The following is a 19,456-nucleotide window of genomic DNA, read 5'->3' as shown; positions in this document are numbered from 1 at the left end:
CAGTACCTGTTCAAACTTAGGTAGACCCACAAATAAGCACTAATAAATCTCTTTTTAAAAAAGGTTGCAAGTGTTCACAGCTCTCAGCTGGATTCGCTTTCTATTAATAGGCGAGTAGCAGAAGAACTCTGGAGCCATACCTGTGGGTTTTCTCTTCCCACAGAGGCCACATTTGTGTTTCTTACATTGTGTCACGTTTGAGAGTGATGACCTGCTTGTCCTGCGGTCAGGTAACACAGCCTGGCCATTTTGACTGTGGAAAAGCAACTGTCATTAATAGCTTGTTTAGCCATCAGTGGTTTGCAAGATATTATTGCTGCTCACCAGAAATGTAGGCAGGCACATTGCTATGTCATACTCATCAATAATCCTATCGAGTTCTAATAAAAGCCCTGTCCTCTCTTTAGACCGTTGTACAAAGGACAGACTACAGTATTTTAGTTCTTAGACTAATAGTTTTATTTGATACAGACATAATCACTTAATGTGTTATTATGCATCTGAAGATGTACCTAACATACGTGAACTAGAACAAATTTTAAAAAGAGATCATGATGACCCCCCCCCCAAATTTCCTTTGATTTGTTCCATTAAAAAATGTCTCCACTATAGTTTTGTATTCCCTCACTGTGTTCAAAAAATGCTCTCAAAGTGCATAGATCCTCCTATATACTCGACAGGTATGAAGCCCTGTTTGAAGCCTGTCTTCTCATGCCTCTGCCTGGGGGCTTCTTCACGGTGTCTGTGTCTCCCCCGACCCAGGATGTGTGAGGGGCTCTGGCAGAAGTGCTCATTCAGTAGATAGTTCCTCAGACTGGTCACAAAATGAAATGACAGATGTTGTCCTTCTTCCCAGAAGACCAGGCCCATAAATTGTTCTTTTTTCTTCTAAGAGAAAATATGTGCCATGAATATGCATAAGTCAAAACACATTTAATGTATATTAAATGGCAATTATTACTCTTAGGGTTTCTTAGTTTACAGGACCAGCTCAAATTTCAGTCAGAAATAATGCAGTCAGTGATCCATTTCTCTGATACATTTTCATCAGTTATAAGTTTGTTAAAAGTTGCTTCTGATGAACAAATATCACCCAATCATCCAAACAGCTCAAGTGTGGGCCCTTTCTCTGCTCTTTTGAATCCTTCGCTCCATTTTCTAAAGAAAGTCTTGCCTGTCCCATGCTTAAGACACAGTGGTCTTGGGAGGAAGTAGTGCCAAGCTAGTGCTGACAAAGAGACAAGATATCATGGAATTTGTAATGATGTTGCTGATAGTATGAGGTTTATGTTTCATACAGATGACATTTTCTGACTTGCCATGCACATGCACTTATTACAGCTTTTAAAAATGAAACTATACTTTTCTAAAGGATATCAATTAGTCATCTAAGGGATAGAGTGCTTCTTGATCGTTATCATTTGTCTGTCATTCTCCGTCTTCCCCTCCTCTCCCAAACTGTCCCATTGCTTCGTTGCTGTTTTCACCTGTACATACTATATGCAGTGTTCTGTCTGTACCTGCCCTATCCTTCCCCATTTGTCTGCTCTCCCCACTGATGCCTAACCCAAACAAGATATGTTTCAACTTCCTAATGTTTTTCTTGTTAAAATTGCTCATGAAATCATATGCCTATATTATACTTCCAAACTAAATGTTCTAGAGGTACAGAAGTAACCTCAAATCCCATTAGCATGCAGCCAAAGGTCAGACCTGCTTGCAGCTAGAGTACAGCTGGTGGCAGTCACATGTATGTATGGCATGGGGTTCTGCCTCATCTCACCTTGTAGTTCTTTCAGGGCCTTCTTAGGCTCTAACTGTGTGACTGTAGTGAGAATTAGCAGCAAGAGATGAGGACAGAGAATGCCGCCGCACAGTGGTGTTTGCGCTCACACTGCCATTTGCCACCGAATCCCAGCTCTGCACTTAACCTTCACGCCCTGATGGTCTTAGGAACAATACAGTGTGAGGAGTCTGAGAAAGGTAATCCTGCTGTGTGACCGCTGTGAAGGCACAGGGTGTGGTTCATGTTATCCACTTCCCCTGTACTCCTAGGGTCGTTAAGAGAGTGTGTGGAAAATTTGTCAGTGTGCAAGGCTTTTTACAAGGGTATCATCAGAGAAAGAGAAGTCTTCTATCAGTGGTCTAAGTAACATCATATCTCAGTGTCTCACTACCCATGTACTTAGCAAAAGCTGTAAGGAAATGCTGTCTGCTACTTGCTAATACCCATTTTGTTTTTAAAACTTCACTATATATTTTAAAATATTATGAAGTAATACATGTTCATTTGAATGGGTAAAAATCACTACAAAAAAAACCTGAACATGTTTTCCACCTGTCATCAATCTAGCATTTCTTCACACACCTCCTCCCATGCTTTTATACATATATATATATATATATATATATATACACACACACACACATACATACATACATACATGCACACACATATTTACATGATTCTTACCTATATACATGATATATTTTGATGATACTTAGCATTTTGTTTATAAAAAGTTAGACTAGATAAAATATCTTACTGCTATCACCTTTTATTTGTTCAGTTCTGGATACAGTATTCACAAATATGAGCACAAATAGTTTTTTGCTGTAATTATATCAAAATAGTGGAAGTTAATACTATTGCTGTCATAAGTTAAGTCTGAGATCCACAAAATGAGTCTGGGCAGATTTGGTGTTATGTCTTTATTTTGATCACCTTGATTACATTAATGTGTAAGAGTAAGCTTCTGATTACTCACAATGATCAATAGAGGAACAAAGGAATTACTTTGAAAGAAAATCCTATTTGAACTTGCAAAAAATCCAAATAAGTAAAAATGAGAGAATATGTGGCCTCTTTAGTTTTCAGTTTTATGCACTAGCATTTTAAAATGTGAAATTATGACATCTCTGTAATATTAACACAATTCTGGTGCCACATAATTTAATTCCTTGCTTACTTGTTATCCAGATTTCAGCTTTGTTTTTATCTTCTGAATAAGTATTAGTGCCTGTCCTTGCAAATGTTATTGCTTGGAAACTGAAAGTGAAGCCAGTTGAAGCACATTGATTAGGCAGATTACTTGCTAATCAATTGTGGTCTGTTTTAACGTCCTTTGTGCCCAGCATAGTGAGTGGTAGGATCCAGATGCTGACAGCTAGGGCTTCCGGTAGGCCCGCTTTTACCCTCTCTGCTGGGGTCTGGGTAGGTCTTTGTACTGAGCACATGTGAATGAGAAAAAAATATTTCTGTGTTGTTTTTATCTGGAATATTAGTGGAGTGCAGGGAAAACTCTTGGCTTGGGACTGGGAGCAGTGGTCGCTTTACCTTGAGAAGATCCATTTGTTCCTGTGAGCTAAATGATTGCTAAGGCTCTTTCTAGCTGAAAATGTAGGATCCTATTCTTGAGCACTGCTTACTTTCTATAGCTAACCTGATTGAGATGTTTTAGAATATGCTTAGCTATCAGTTGGTATAATAGAGAGCCATAAACAATTTATATAGACAGAATATATGTAGACAAATAGGTTTGATTAAATCATTTCTGGAGTGGTAGGCCATATTAATTTTTATTAGCTTTTTACTTAAAGCAAATAAAAAGAATATGAATGTGAACCTCATCTGGCTTAGTAATATTTATTCTAAGAATATAATTTTTAGCTCAGAAAATAAAAATTTTGTAGGGTACCAACAGTATACAAAATATTCAAGGAGACAGATAAACTCTTTCTACTAATTTCGTTTTTACCTGCCTTGCTTTTATCTTAAAAGAGGAGAAATTTTAAAATGTTGGTTTTATGAAGTTTGTTCCCTTGGGAGGTTAACTTTTTAATTATGAAAAGTTAAACATACAAAGCTAATTTAGCAGATCACTGTGACCCACAACCAGAGTTCACAGACGTCCCACTTGTAGTGGAATCTTTAATTTACTAATGGCAAGCAAGGGCTCTAAGGCTGTGTTTTGATTAAAGCATAACTTTATAATTCCAAATTACTAAGTATCTGGGATGAAGTTTTTGAGAACTGTCTTTTACTGTATAGTTAGTGATGGTAGCATTTGTTGCACAATTTAAATTGACTATTGTTTTTTTTTTTGATATATAAAATACATGTGAACACACATGGATCTTTAACTGCTGTACACAGATTACCTGAACGATTGGATGCTGAACAGTCAATAAAACTGTAAAAAATAAAGTCTGTTATTTTCTTTGGCGTCATCATAAAGAAACTGTACGTGTAGATGTTGTTTCCAATTGCACCAGTGGTTTGTACGCAATTTCAGTAATTTGATCGTAGCTGATGAAAAGCTGACAAGATTTCCACAGTGCCCCATTAGATGAGAGCAGCATGAAACCACAGGTTAATCTGCAAACAGATTTTCATGCTTATTACTCTAATGATTCCATCATATTTGATGTAGCAGGCTGCAAGGCGTCTCTCTGCAGCAACAGTGTGCTACATTTTGATCTCTCTACTCATTAAATGATGTAGTAATTTGACTGACCTCTGACCAGGTGCATATCTGTTCATAATTGCATATCATTCTGATGGGCAAATTACTTGAGAGAAACCAAAGTATTCTTCCTGCTTTCTGAGTCAAAAAACTAACAAAAGAAATATTGCATTAATTTCCAAATGATGATATTACATTTAGTGCCTAGGCCCCATATATCAAAATCTGAAAACTACTCAGTTACTGTATGCGCTTAATCTTAATGGTATCTGTGGATGTCAAGGGCATGGAGGAAATTAAATCGGAAAGTGCAGATAGACCTAAGAAGACATTATCTCTTGATGATTGCAGTTTTGATAGGTATTTCAGTGAATTTCATTTTCGCAGAATGGTGGAAGATGAGTTAGCCACCAGATTTTCTCATTTTTCTTCTACATGATTTATGTGAGTTGAGTATAAAACTTTTTTATGGGAGTGCAGTTACCGAAGATGAGAGGTAAATTAATGCACTGGCTTTCCATCCCGGCTTCATGCACGATTGTCAGAGCTGTACATACGTAATGGTCCCATCATTATTCAGGGTTGTTTACATTCAAAATATGTAATGAAATCTGTTCAGAATAATGAGGGAAATAAAAGTTTAGAAAATTGTAAAGGTCATGAAGTTTGAGAAATGATGCAATGCTCCCAAAATAACATTTAGGCAATATAAATTACATTATTATGCACCAACTCTGCCTCATACAGACATGAAGATAAAGTGTTTTCGACTAGTAAAATGCTGTTAGCGCTCTCTGAAGTATGGGAATGTGTAAAATATTTCTGATTTCATATTCTGTTTTTGTGCATATTGTGTGAAAAAATATATTAAGGGATCTTTATGTGGTATCTGCTTTTATAAACCTCCAAGTTTTAAACGTGTTTTCAAGTGCTCAAAATTAAATTAATAGCTCTTTCATTATGAGAGTAATTTGTATAATTATTGGTCTGGTTTTTTACTTTGACAAATTATGATAAATGTAGTTCTAGCATTATATCTTTTGAAAACATTAAAAATATTTCTAAAAAGAGAATCTTAGTAATGGAAATGACAGAAGACCAACTAGAGTTCAGCACAAATTTATTTAAATATATGCGGTATTTAATATATTCTATTTGTGCTCTCATAAATGGATTACAAATATATTCCCAGATTTTATACTGATATGCTCTTATAAATAATTATTTGATGTTTCCTCTTCCCAGTAAAGTTTTCAGTAATGCAAAATTTTATTTACATATAATCAAAACTGTTTATCAAGATAGTTATCTGAGCATGTGATATACAAAGAGGGCTTTAATCTAAAGCAGTGATATAATCTTTCTCCTACCAAATTCTGTAAATGACCTCGGCTTTATTTATATGCTCATACATCGTGTCACTTGTAGCCAAGCTACTGTTAGGCTCATTTAGCAGTGCCTTTGGAAGATATGTCCGACTTCCATTAAAAATAAACTCTCCTAGAACACTTAAAATATTCTCCCATTAGATATTTAAAATTTTAGCCTCTACTGAGTACAGTCCACGCACTGTGTGGTGAGATGTCACAAGACACAAGACTTGTTTTAAGGAACTTAAAATCTCATAGGGAAGGGTAGAGACGTTTGTTGCAGCTTGCAAATATCTTATCCAAATGAGAAAAAAAAAAAGCATCTTGTCTTTCCAGAGAAAAATGTAGAATATTTTGCTTTGCTCTGGCCTGGAGGCTCTTGGAGAGAGGGAATTCAACCTGCGGTGGGTAAAGAAAGGAATCTTTCACCTTCCTGAAAGGCTTTATGTGTTGGCAAAACAAATATTTTGAATGTAACTAGCAAATTTAAACCTAAATTTAAACCACAATAAATCCAGATTCCTTTTCTTTAGTGGGTTTACTTAAAATCAGTTGTTTCATTTGATTTCTCTCTCCTGACCCAGGAATGAATTGAAACAGCATTTCTTGTGGGTTATCTTTGCAAGTATTAAGTGCAGATAATAAATGCAGGCTTGTTAGCTATATGGAGATTTATTCTCTAAAGTAAGGCAAAAGTTTGATAAATTTAGAGAAACAATATTTTAAAAATACGTGTTAAAATAGCCCAATCAGTACCCATTTATATACAGCTTGTTTCCATTTACATAATGTTCTATAAAAATTGCATATAATTATTGTGATAAAAAGTCTCTTAACAGGTAATTGCTAAAATTTTGTTCAATAGTTGTCATGCACATCACAGTGCTCAGGTTACGTTTCTATGTTTACTATGAATTTTCCTTTAGGATCTACTCTTTATACTAATGTAGTATATTCATCTCTTCATTAACTCAGTCGACTTAATGTTGCATTTTAAATAATGTTTCCCTAGTTCACTGCCCTAGTTTGTCAATTTCTTTGTAAGCATTTTTAGAAGAAATTAAAAGTGATATTTATTCAAACACATTGCTTCCCTTTATCAAAGTCATTGGTAGTATTTTTTAAAATTGAGGTAATAATCCACTCAGCATTACTTGAATTACTTGAATACTAGGGTTTTAAATACAGCTCAGAACATATACTGTGTATCCTGGTTAAAAAAAATTCTTAATTTCCAGTTGTGGCATTGTGACTTTTGAATTTTGATATTTGTAATTAGGTCTAAATAGCTTCACATTAACCAGCTTCCTAGTGTCACTTGTCCTCTGATGTTTGGAAATTTGTTATTGGGGACTTCTTTTCATGCAAGTTTTTTTCCTTAAAAACTACACCTAATTAAATTTTGATATGCCTCTGTACAAACTGTTTCTTTTAAATACTTCTATTTTTTTTTTGTCAAGGTTATGTACAGAGAGGTTTCAGTTATATAAGTCATGTAATGAGTATCTCTTGTCAACCTTGTTACCCACTCCCTTGATTTTCTCATACTTTCCCTCCTAGCTTATATTATCTCCTCAATGAAGTCTTGTTTTTCCTGTCAAAATCAGTCTTTCCTTACACTGAACTTCTGTACCAACTTATAAAGCTTATTTAATAGTATAAATATTTAGAAAGTCTTGTCATTGTTGTTAATACACATTTTACCTGCCATATTAAACCGAATTCTTTTAAGTTTGGGTCCATTTTCACACTCCTTCTGTAGTACTAGAACACAGAGCATACATGCTATGTAAATTATATGCTAATTAAAATCTCTTGGTCACGTATTTTAAAAACACCAGCCTATCTTATTTTTTTAAATAATGCAAATAATTACATGACTGTTCAATCTAGTATTTAAGTACAGATTTTTATGTTTAGTTTTTTAAAAGTAATTTTTCAGGTAGAGTCTGACTATGTAGTCTAGTTTTTTTTTGTGTGTGTGTGTGTGTTGAGACATTCACATACTACACTGGCAGATAATTATTTTGTTGTTTTGTGTGGCAGTATTGGGGTCTGAACTCAGGGCCTTATGCTTGCTAGTCAGACCCTGTTGCATTTGAGTGATGTCCTCAGCCCTCAGACTGGCCCTGCCCTGGCCATAGCGTCCCTGCTCACCTCCTCCCTCAGACAGGCCCTGCCCTCGACACAGTGCCCAGATCACCTCCTCCCTCAGACTGGCCCTGCCCTGGCCATGGTGCCAGGTTCACCTCCTCCCTCAAACTGGCCCTGCCCTGATCACGGTGCCCGGACTCACCTCCTCCCTCATACTGGCCCTGCCCTGGCCATGGTGCCAAGACTCACCTCCTCCCTCAGACTGGCCCTATCTTTGCCATGGTGTCCGGGCTCACCCCCCCCCCCCCCACACACATCCCAAGTGCAGGGAGCACAGGTGTGAACCACTGTGCTGGGTCCTAAAATAGGTGTTTTCATTCTCAGCAGTCTTTTCATTTTTTTCTCTTCAAATTCAGTTTTCTTCCTTAATATTTCAAGAAAATTGACATAGAGGAAATTCTTGGGAAATCTGGGTATGTTTTCTAAAATACAGCCTCTGTAGTCCTCCCTAGTACTCATACTGTGAAGGTACAATGTTTCACTTGTGTAAATTAAGCACATTTGGAGCACTAATGAATGCCATGACTACAGTTAGTGAGACTATCATATACCTAAAAATTGGTACGAGAGTAGATCATAAATGTTCTTACCACATTGTACACAAACAAATGTTAAGAACCTGAGGTGCTGGATATGGTAATTATTCTGATGGTGGTAATTATTTTGTAATGTATCCACATATTAAATTATCAAAATGAACCCCTAAAGTCTACACAGTTTTGTGTATTATTCCTCAATAAGCCTGTTTTTTTTTTTTTTTTTTTTAAGTGAAATGTGAGAGGAGGGGAAGTTTTCTTTTCTTGTAAAGAAAACTTCCGAGAGCTGAGCAGCCACTATATTTTAAGGCTTGGAAGCAAGAGATTAAATATGAGAAAATTAATATCCATGAAGGAAAGAAAGGCAAAATAAATCCTGGCCAGGCTCGGAAGACAAAAGAACAAAAGGCCATGCTTGATAAAGTGTGGTTTTGCTAACTGTGTCTGAGGGCCTTCCTGACATGAAGAGCCCTCCAAGGCTGGATGCGGGCAAGGCCTGCCCCGCCCTCCCCCTCAGCACCCCCCCCCCCTCCAATGACAGAAGCTGCTCCTGACAGACGAATAGCAATAATCGCTTGTGGAAATGACTGGACACAGCCACACGTGGCAGGAAGCGCTCCACCAAGTAGAGTATAAGATATTGGAACTTCAGCAATAAGATTTTCATCTTCCTCTTTCTGTTAGTACTAACAGTGCACCATTACCTGCATGGTAGACCACAAGCCATCATCAGGAACTATGCACTGTCTTCATGGAGTGTGTGAGCTAACAGACATGAAACACACGCATAGTGCATGTGCTTGATGGCTGTTATTATGAACATCTTTAGAAGAAGTTAGACAAGTATGACAGGAGTGAAAAGTTTAGTGCCATCTCCAAGTGACTCAGTCAACACACTGGCTTAATTTCCCACCCTTGACTTCTCAAACCTATTTCAGGACTTAGCCTGATGAAACTTAACCTCGAAGTATTTCCCCAAACTACTCCTTCATCATCCTCAAAGAATTGCCCCTTCGTGGTTAGTGCTCTGATTGGAGTGTCATTGCCTGCTGCCTGCACTACTTCGGCGAGTTTCTGTTGAATTCCCAGCTTGGCTTATCTAAATTCATGGGCACTCAGTCCTGCCCTGAGCTTGCTTTCTTGCCTCTCGCTGTCAGGACTTTAGTAGATCTCCCATCATACTGAGGACAAAGTCCAGGTTTCTTGGCACTAGCAGACCTTCTGTGTACTTCTTCCAGGTTTAGATGTCGCCATGCCCCAAGTCAGACTGTCCACATGGTACTATTACACTTTTGTACGTTCTTGTGCTGCAAACCCTTTTCCTTTGTTTTAATACTATGTACTACCCATCCTGTTTCCATCCTTTATTCAAACATGATGTACAACAACCCTCTCTATCTTCTACTCAAAATACGATGTACCAGGCATCCTCCCAATCCTTCACTCAGACTGTGTGCCCTGGCCACCCATCTTCATCTCTGTGACCATTCAGGGCATCGTCTCCTTTGCATGCTCCTCCGCAGAGGCACCCCTTCCTCAGACTAAGCCTTCTGCCTCTCTGTGCACATCTCTACTAGTAAGTTTATTTATCCCATCATTATATTACTGGCAATACAAAGTATGTTATTCAATTTTATATTCCTCCTCTTTCATGATAGCAGGCACCACTCAAATGTTTTTAGGTAAACAAGTGACTAGTCTGCTTGAATTGGCCTTCTCATATTCTGTAACCATTTAGTATAAATTGGTTATTAATTATTTAATACATTTTAGTATATCCTCTCATTGTGAAAAATTCACATTTACTGAGTTGAGCAGTTATTTGCTCTTAATGATTTTTATCTGTAATGAGACCCGTCTGAGGGCCTTGCTACCTAGTGGGAACAGTGCCATCTATTGGCAGTTATCCAAATTGTCTCTATTATTGTGTTCAGGATTCAATATATTGTAGAGCACTAACAGAACGGTTTTTAAATCTCCAAAAGTTTTTTTTTTTTTTAATCGCAGGTTTGTAACAAAAGCTATTACGTGCAGGGAAAAACAAATGAAGAAATTTAATCTGGTATCCCTGCAAAGAGGGTGAAGTGTCCCGACATAACCTAACAGAAAACGTATAAATCATCAGTATTTGGTTTTGTTGATATAGCATCCTGGCTCAGTGCTGTAAAACTTAGGATGGCTATTCTTTTATAGAAAGGAGACCTTCGTTAGACACAATTGATAAATTTGGGATTTCCATAGCATTTTTCCAAATAGTTCTTTAAATTTTTTATTCATTTTTTTATCATAAAGGTAAGGTACAGAGGGGTTGCAGCTACAAAAGTCAGGTGAAGAGTACATTTCTTTTTGGCCAATGTTACCCCTACTCTCACTCGCTCCAGTTTTTCCCTCCCATCCCATCCACCCACAGTTGTATAGTTCATTTTCCATATAGTGTCTAGTGAGTACACTGCTGCATATTTCCAAATGTTTTTTTTAAGTTTTCAAAGAGCTATAATTGACAGGTTTATTTAATGGGATTCCACAGACAGATGCAAATGGTTCTATTGTTTGTTTTTTAGTAATATATACTATGTTATTGCAAGGGGGGAGGGGGAAGGTTAATCTGTGAAGTTAAACTTTACAGATTGTATTTCTTCAGAGGCAGTGATTTTAGTGTGAATGGGCTTGTGTCTTAAGACAGTTAGGTTTAATCAGTGTAAACAGGACCATGTCAAGCAGCTGCGGGATGGGAAGCAGCCAGGTCCTGGGTACCAGTAGTTGCTGCTGGGTTTCCAGACTGCCTCTGCTCTTATGAGCTTCAGACATAGCACATTTTTTTTTTTTTGTGGGAAATGAAGCAAACTTGATTTAAACTATATACGAGGGTTGAGAACATCTCACAAAATAGTGTTTCATGTGGGCTTTCTTTAAAGAGGAAAAAGATCATTACCTTGTGGGCTGATGCTGAGTCCTAATGTTGTTTGATGTACATCTGTGATTAGGTGTAAACCCCTACATATACAGTGCCAATCAACTGTAGAACCAACATAAAAATTATAAATTACAGTAACATACATAATACGAGGTAACACATATATGTGCTTGCTGTGTGCTTTGTACTCTGAATGGACACTGTTACACACACCTGCTTTACAACAACCCTCAGTCAGGTACAATAAGCCCTGTAGTAATACACCTCACAGGAAGGAAGATTTAAGCATGAAACCCAGGAATGATGGTACCAGAGCTCAGACTCTTTAATTTTTTGGATCCCAGTTAAATATTCTTTGTAGTCCTTAACATCTTGATTTTATGGATGAAGACCTGGCAGATAGGTTAAATAATTTGTCCAAGATTCTACAGCTAATAAACAGCCTTCTGTGATTTAAACTCAGGCAACTAGGTTCTAGAACCCATGGTTTTAGTGTCCTATCTTTGAAACTAATCTAGTGAAACTTAAAAACAAATTTACAAAATAAATGAAAGTATCATTTCATCTATATAATTTGTACTAACTCTTAATAAAATAGCATTTCACTTTTATTGAATTTTTAATATTTGCTTATTGCTAGACAGATATATAGCTTGCTTTATGTTTATATGTGAATGATTTTAAAATTTATGTCACTGAATTACATTATAAAATGTAGGTCATTATCATTTAACTTTTTCCTATTTTGGTTCTTATCTTAGTTACTGAGACACTTTTTAATGATGTAGTAATAGTAATGTAACCAAAAATACTGAAAAGGAAAAGACCCTTTTTGGCAAAGTTGCATATATATATATATATATATATATATATATATATATATATATATATATATATAAAGAGAGAGAGAGAGGGAGAGAGGGAGAGAGGGAGACACAGATGTAGATACATAGATATATAAATACATATATGTGTATGTATATGGTGTGTGTGTATATATATACATATATATACACATACACAAAACATAATGGTGTTTTGTTTTGTTTTTTGAAACAGGATCTCACTATGTTTCCCATGTCTACCTGGAGCTAAGTAGAACAGGCTGGCCTCAAATTCACAGTCCCTTTGCCTCAGCTTCGGGAAGACTGGGATTGTGGGTGTGTGCCTCCACACCTGACACACACAGTTCTTACCTTGTACTCCCTGCAGTTACACCCACTGCAGATTTGTAGGTGGGGGACTCGCAGAGCAGCTGAATGTGGCTGGGGTAGGGCTGCTGGAGCGATGGCTGTGCCTCCAGTCTTGTTCTGGCTCCCACAATAGCCTCTGTCTCGGGTCTGTCCTCTGCTTTCTATACCAGAGTGCTATATGATTGTCAGTCTGTCTCTGTCCAAGGAAAGCTACAACATAATAAGTCTAGTTTGCTTTTTTTGTTTCTGGTACAAAGTCACATGAAAATTTTAATTTCAAGAAGTTCCAATGTATTATATATCTAGAGAAATTAAGGAATTATTATACTGTGAAGATACACTAGGTTGTTTTAAAGAGAGTCGAGTCATTTCTCCTGAACGATTGGAAACGTGAGCATGCATGTATAGCGGTGGGTTGGGTCCCTGTGGAATATTCCATACAGGACAGCTACTACTGCTATTCTGTTGTAGGACAGCTGCAGTTAGGCTGGTTTTAAACAAATTAAAATTATTCACCAGAATTTGGGGCCACCTGGACCAATCCTGACTTAGGAGCACAATTAGGCTACTAAAAATGCATTGAATTGCTTGATAGCAAATTAGGTATTTATTGGCTTATATTAGTATTTTGTTTTTAGGATATTAAATGAATTTAAAAATTTCACACAACTTATGAATTCCCGAGAAGGCATCAAAACTCTCAGGCCTGTTGGACTCCAGGTGGAAATCCTCTGTTCTACCCAGCCATATGCCAACCTGTTACCGTGTCACAGTCTCCTAGGAACATCACAGCAGTGCTGTTTGAGCATTGTGAGGATTCCAGGGCATGGCTAAGATTCCAGATTTCTCATTGTTGTTTAGTTTGGATCATTCTCACAGACCAAGTTACACGAACTTCTCTGTCACAAAATGTGCCATTCCATTCATCAGTGCTCCCAGACTCCGTGACAGATTTGAGACTTGGCCTCATATGTTTTCTAAAAACAAAGTAAAGCGAAATCTCAACACAGATCAGGAAAGCAACAATGGAATAGCTCAATATCCTGATCAGGAGGCAGAGTCTCGATCATGCCTGTCATCAACCTCTCTCCTTTCCTGTGTTTTGTGTTATTTTTTTATTTCTCCATGGATTCCTCTACTCTCCTCCTCTTCTTCCTTCCCTGTGTCCTCCTTTCTTCATCTTCACTTTTTTCCTTATCAGAATTTATTTTCTGCCCTCTCTTTTGTCTCTCTCTCACCTGACTAGAATGTAGGTTTCAAGCATATATTTTTTTAATTATGAAGTAATTTGCATGGTTTAAATTGTATTGGAAGATTTCATTTAAAAATATACTGTGATCACTGTGTATGTGGTATAGAAACAGAAAAGGAAAGGACTTCACTGCTAAATTTTCCTACTGTTCTTGTGCACATCTTACCACAGTGTGTATTTATATTGTTATATATAGAGCCCAAACGATGTTTTATTTCTTGTTGGGGTAGGTCCACTAGAAATAAATTGGCTCAGCTTATATTATTCTGTGTATATTCTTAGTTTGTCATTTTTTTTTGTTTATTACAGAATCATTATTTGACAGGCATTTGTCCCTCACCACTTTAAACATGTAATGTCTAGCCTGCATCATTTCTAATGAAAAGGAACATTTATCACATTTTTTTTACTTCTATGTGTTGTAATGGTGTTTCTTTGTCCTTTTTAAGATTTTTCTATGGGTTGTACATCCTGGTCCTATTCTTTTGCCATCCCAGAGTTCATTGAACCTTGCTTTGTTAAATTTTACACCAGATTCGATGGTTTGGTCATTACTTCTCCTAGTTCGTTTGTTTGTTTGTTTCCTGCTATTTCTTCTTTCCTTTTTCACGAATTCTAAATGTATGTATGATAGAGAGTTTGATAATGTTCCACAGACCGCCCCGGCTCTGTTCATTTTCCTCCCAAACCCTTTGGGATAATTTTTATAAATCTGCTTTTGTAGACATGGATTCTCTGTTCTGACATTTCAGGTCTGTGAGTGAGCCTGTCTTGTAAGTGTTGGTTTGCATGTTTTTCGTTTCAGTTATTGCACCGGTCAGCTGTAGAGGTTCCATTCCCCGTGCTCAGTGTCATTGGACACAGCATCTAACTTTAGGACCCTGTTCCAGGTGCAGCAAAAGAGCCACACAATAAAAGGCTCAGAGTAAAAGGCTGGTAAAGAGTGATTTATCAGGAAGATATGAGTGCATCTCCGGGCACCAGGCTGGCAGGTGGGGTCCACTGCCTGCATGGGAGCCGTGCACTCTGAGGGGCAGGCAAGAGGGTGGCTGGATCAGCACAGTCATGCATGCGAGCTGCTGAGGACTGTTTTATCCAGTCAGTAGCCTTTCTGCCCTCCCTGGTGTGGTCCTTCCCAAATGGTTGGCCAGTTGCCCAGGGGCTGGCTTCCTGGGCACATGAGGCCATCTAGCTACCCATTTGATTGTCTTTGTCCTTCTCAGTGGAATTTCAGTCTGAAAGTGGCTCTGCAGTGAGGAGATCTGTAGGGATGGTCATGGTGGTATTGCCCGCCATCCCAGGTGAGCAGCATTGTTTATGGTCCTTGTGCGGGCCATCGTGAACTTCACTGTTTGACTCCTGGGAGGGAAATGGCCTGGCACATTTCCTAGTTTCTTGCCTCTGATAACATTGGCATTTGGTTTTTCATATTTTCAATCTTGAGATTCCTTAAACTGATAAAGCATATAATTCTTAGAATGTGTGTGTGTGTGTGTGTGTGTGTGTGTGTGTGTGTGTGTGTGTGTGCAGGCACACACACGTACATGCATGCCAGTGCTGGGGTTGACCTCAGGGAAAACATGCTCTCCGTTAGTATTTTCACTCAAGTCGGGCCCTTTACCACTTAAGTCACAGCTCCATTCCATCTTTCCTAAAAAAATTAATTAAATTTTTAACTTAAATTTTATTGTAAAGGTGAGATACAGAGGGGTTATGGTTACATAAGTCGGATAATGAGTATACATCTTTTTGAAGTGTTAACTAATTTTCTTCCCACTTTTCCCCTCTTCCCCTCAAGTTGTAAAGTTCATTTCTAACATACTGTGTAGTGCATATCACTGTTGAATTGCTTCATCCTTTGTCCCACTGTTTCAGTGATTCCCCTTCCCTTCCCCAAATCAGATATAAGACAAAGGGTACAAAATCAAAAACAGTGACAACAGGGAATAAACCAAAGGAAAAAAAAAGAAACACCTGCTAACAGTACAATAAAAAACAAAACAAAACTCTTGAAATGGAAATAAGAGGGTTTTTTTTTTAATTAATTGTACTTCCAGCTTTGTGCTGGTTAGCTAGAAGTAAGAGTCTCCCGGACTTGTCTGCCTTGGCTGGCTTCAAACTAGCGTCCTTCTCGAATCTCAGGCTTATAAGTAGCTAGGATTAAGGTGTGAGCCACCATCACCCACCTTTGAACATTTTTAATAATAACTTCTTTGAAATCATCTGCTGAAACAATTTGGAATTAATTTCTATTAATTGCTTTGTTTTTTTCCTGGGAAATGGATTCATATTTCCTTCTTCCCCCCTTAATACTTATTAATTTTTGGTTGAGAATAGAACTGTATTGTTATGAGTAGATTATATGTTCTCTGTTAGATAGTTTTAGTATTTTTTGTTATAGTAGATATTTATCTTTTCTAGCCTCAAACTGAAATTGATTTGCTCTGCTGTGGTGGCTGTTGCTGAGTCAACTTAGTTTCTGTGTTGCTTGATATTGTCTGTTTTAAGACTATCTCTTAGGGGGTCTCCTCTGTACCCTGAACACTTCGGTGCTCAGGAAATGATTTGGGCGTGACATGGTCAAATGCTTCAGGGCAGTAAGGCTTTGCAAGGAGGCCAGGAAGTGTGGAGAAAAAATAATGTACTCATTACCTTACTTATGTAACTGTAACTTTCCTGTTCATCACGTTTACAATAAATTTTAAAAAACATACACACATTCAATATGGTCCAAATAGAAAGTTGCTAGGCTTTTGGTTTTTCACTGGGTTCTCATAGATTTTCTACACTTGTAATTTAGTCCATACTGAGTGTGAAGAGAGTTTACATCTGGCTTTCTTACTTCCAAAATTCCTTAAATGGCTGGTTGTTCTGCCGCTGCCTTTGACCCACCGCCGGATGTTAAGGCTGTAGGTTTTTTGTTGTTGTTTGTTGTTTGTTTCTAAGCAAGAAAGCCAAACTTGCCATTCTTACTTGATAGCATAATAATTTGACCCAGTAGATACTTCTTGGATAGTTGGATGCCTTTAGTTATTTCCCAGTTTTCCAAAATTGCTATTTTAATCATTGAAACAAAATGTGTTTTCTGTGGGTAGTAGATCTCTTAATATTTGCTGTTTAACTTCACCAGAAGTAAGATGCACCATTGTTAACATTTTGGGTAGTTCTTTCACATCTTTCTTTCGTCATCTCTGTTTTTAATACATATATTGAATCAACTATGTGATTTAAGTTTGTATCCTGTACTTTCATTTAACAATATAGTATGAGTAATTTTTATGTCACTAAGATTTGTTTTGTAAATATTTTTAAAACAAGCTATTGGCAAGGTATTTCCTTAAACATTTATTTTTTTGTAAAAGGTTTTACAGCTGTTTATACTACAGTATATTAGTACAGTGAAGTAATACATTCAATTATTCCTCCATTATTAGAAATTTACTAGTTTTTACTTTGAGTCATTTTTAAGTCAGTTGCCTTTAAAACATAATAAATGTTACTGCATTGTATCTTAAATAATTAATTTAAGCTAGAGTCTTCAAATGAATACACCATATTACAACATCTGAATAATTAAGATATTTTAATATATAGTACCTTGCCCTTCTTCAGCTAGTAGGCAGTTTTGCATGCTTTCAAATTTTAGTATTGTCATTCTATAAAAGGTGCTTAAAAGAAAGCTGCTTTCTGCTGTGAGACTTTGAATCTGGGCTTCCCAGACTCTGCATTTTGTTTCTATGGCTTTTGCTCAGAGTCATTTCCCCCTGCAGTCATCCATAGCCATGGTAGAAGCCAGGAAAGAGCAGACAGGAGGGAGATTGGACCATCTGCCAGGTGTCACTGACTTGTAACAGAACAAGACCACACCTGATTGGTTCTGACTTCACACCAGTGGCCACCTCTGCCACCTCTGAACCATGCCTGTGACTTGGAACTGCTTTCTAACTATGGATACCTCCTGCCCCTGGCCCTCCGGTCTCCAGTTTGCCCTATTGAAACTCAGGCAAATATCCCTACCCCAAGATGCTGAAGATGGACTGAAGTGCTGTTACCCACATCAGGCTTCTGCGTGTAATAAATCCCCTTTCTTTACCCTAACCATGTCTCCTTATTTGACATTTAAGGGTCCTGACATGGAACTCCTGGAGGTTGGGCCTGTGCTCTAAAATTCTGGTTTCAATTACTTTGAACAGAATTTTACTATCTCATTACAAAAGATATTTACAGTAGATAAATGTACTAGTCTTTTGCCTCACAAGATCAGGAATCAGCTTACCTAGTAAGGGAAAAGATAATAGTCATGTAATGGTGTTGCAGTTGATGCTGGTAGTAATCACAAAAATACAGCTTAACATAATTAATTATCTCTGCTTAAGAAAAGTCCAAATGCACCGATGCCGGTGGTTCACTCCTGTAATCCTAGCTACTCAGGAGGCTGAGACTGAGGATCATGGTTCAAAGCCAGCAAAGTCTGTGAGACTCTTATCTCCAATAAAAACCACTAGAAAACCGGAAGTGGCACATTGGCTTAAACGGTAGAGCACTCACCTTGAGCTGAAGAGCGCAGGGACAGTGCCCAAGCCCAGAGTTCAAGCCCCACAACCCACCAAAAAAAAAAAAAAGAAAAAGAAAAGTCCAAATCCATGGCCATTGTTAGTCAATTAAAAAAATCATCATTCAAAAAGATACTTTATCTGTATAATTACATTTCTTTAAGAATTTTAATGTATAGACAATGTATACAAATATATATATATACACACATATCTACATAGATATAGATAGATATACACACTGATAAATCTATCTATCTCTATCTATAGACATAGTAAACCCAAGTCCATGACCACTAACTGGAGCTCTCTCAGCCCTTCTACTCACATCAGGTATAGTTATATGATTCCATTATCAATAGAGATAGATCTCTCTATCTATAGATAGAGATAGATCTATAAATATATATAGATCTATCTCTATCCATAGATATAGATAGAGATAGATAGATACACACATATAATACATTGGCTGGGCACCAGTGGCTCATGCTATAATCCTAGCTACTCAGGAGGCTGAGATCTGAGGATCATAGTTCAAAGCTAGCCCAGGCAGGAAAGTCCGTGATACTCTTATCTCCAATAAACCACCAGGAAACCAGAAGTGGTGTTATGGCTCAAGAGGTAAGGTGCTTACCTTGAGCTGAAGAGCTGAGGGACAGTGTCCAGGCCCAGAGTTCAAGCCCCATGACTAACAAAATAAATAAGTAAACAAATACACTGTATCTCTTGAGCTTTCTTTCTACCTTATGTAGATCCCTTTCTTTTTTATTTTTTTATTGTGAAAATACTGTACAGAGGGGTTACAATTAAATGGGCAAGATAATGAGTACATTTCTTATCAAGCATTATAGCCTCCTCCTTTGTTTCCCCTTCCCATCCCTTCCCAGCCTCCCCCTGCCCCCCTCTCTTCCCCCCCCCCCCACCAAAGTTGTAAAGTTCATTTTTGACATGACAACTTGTACTTCTCATTGTTGCAACGGGTCCACCTGTATCCTTATTTAAATGACTTGTTTTT

General features: G+C 37.5%; 1 protein-coding gene and 1 long non-coding RNA gene across 2 annotated transcripts in view; one reads left to right on the top strand and one right to left on the bottom strand.

Moving 5' to 3' along the window:
- The window catches only part of Rsrc1 (arginine and serine rich coiled-coil 1), a 252,904-nt gene that overhangs the window by 130,535 nt on the left and 102,913 nt on the right, over positions 1 to 19,456 (top strand). The gene's annotated exons all lie outside the window — the stretch shown is intronic.
- Positions 566 to 13,379, bottom strand: LOC138827348 (uncharacterized). Its single transcript, XR_011372046.1, has 3 exons — positions 13,304 to 13,379; positions 12,637 to 12,843; positions 566 to 888 (listed from the first exon to the last, which is right to left on the bottom strand). It is a non-coding gene; the product is annotated as an uncharacterized lncRNA (long non-coding RNA).

Source organism: Dipodomys merriami, unplaced genomic scaffold (genome assembly GCF_024711535.1).
Source record: "Dipodomys merriami isolate MVZ:Mamm:240054 unplaced genomic scaffold, mDipMer1.0.p SCAF_154, whole genome shotgun sequence".
In the NCBI taxonomy this organism is placed as follows: Eukaryota; Metazoa; Chordata; class Mammalia; order Rodentia; family Heteromyidae; genus Dipodomys; species Dipodomys merriami.
The sequence above is the reverse complement of the archived record's forward strand: the minus strand, read 5'-3'. Positions and strand labels throughout refer to the sequence as shown.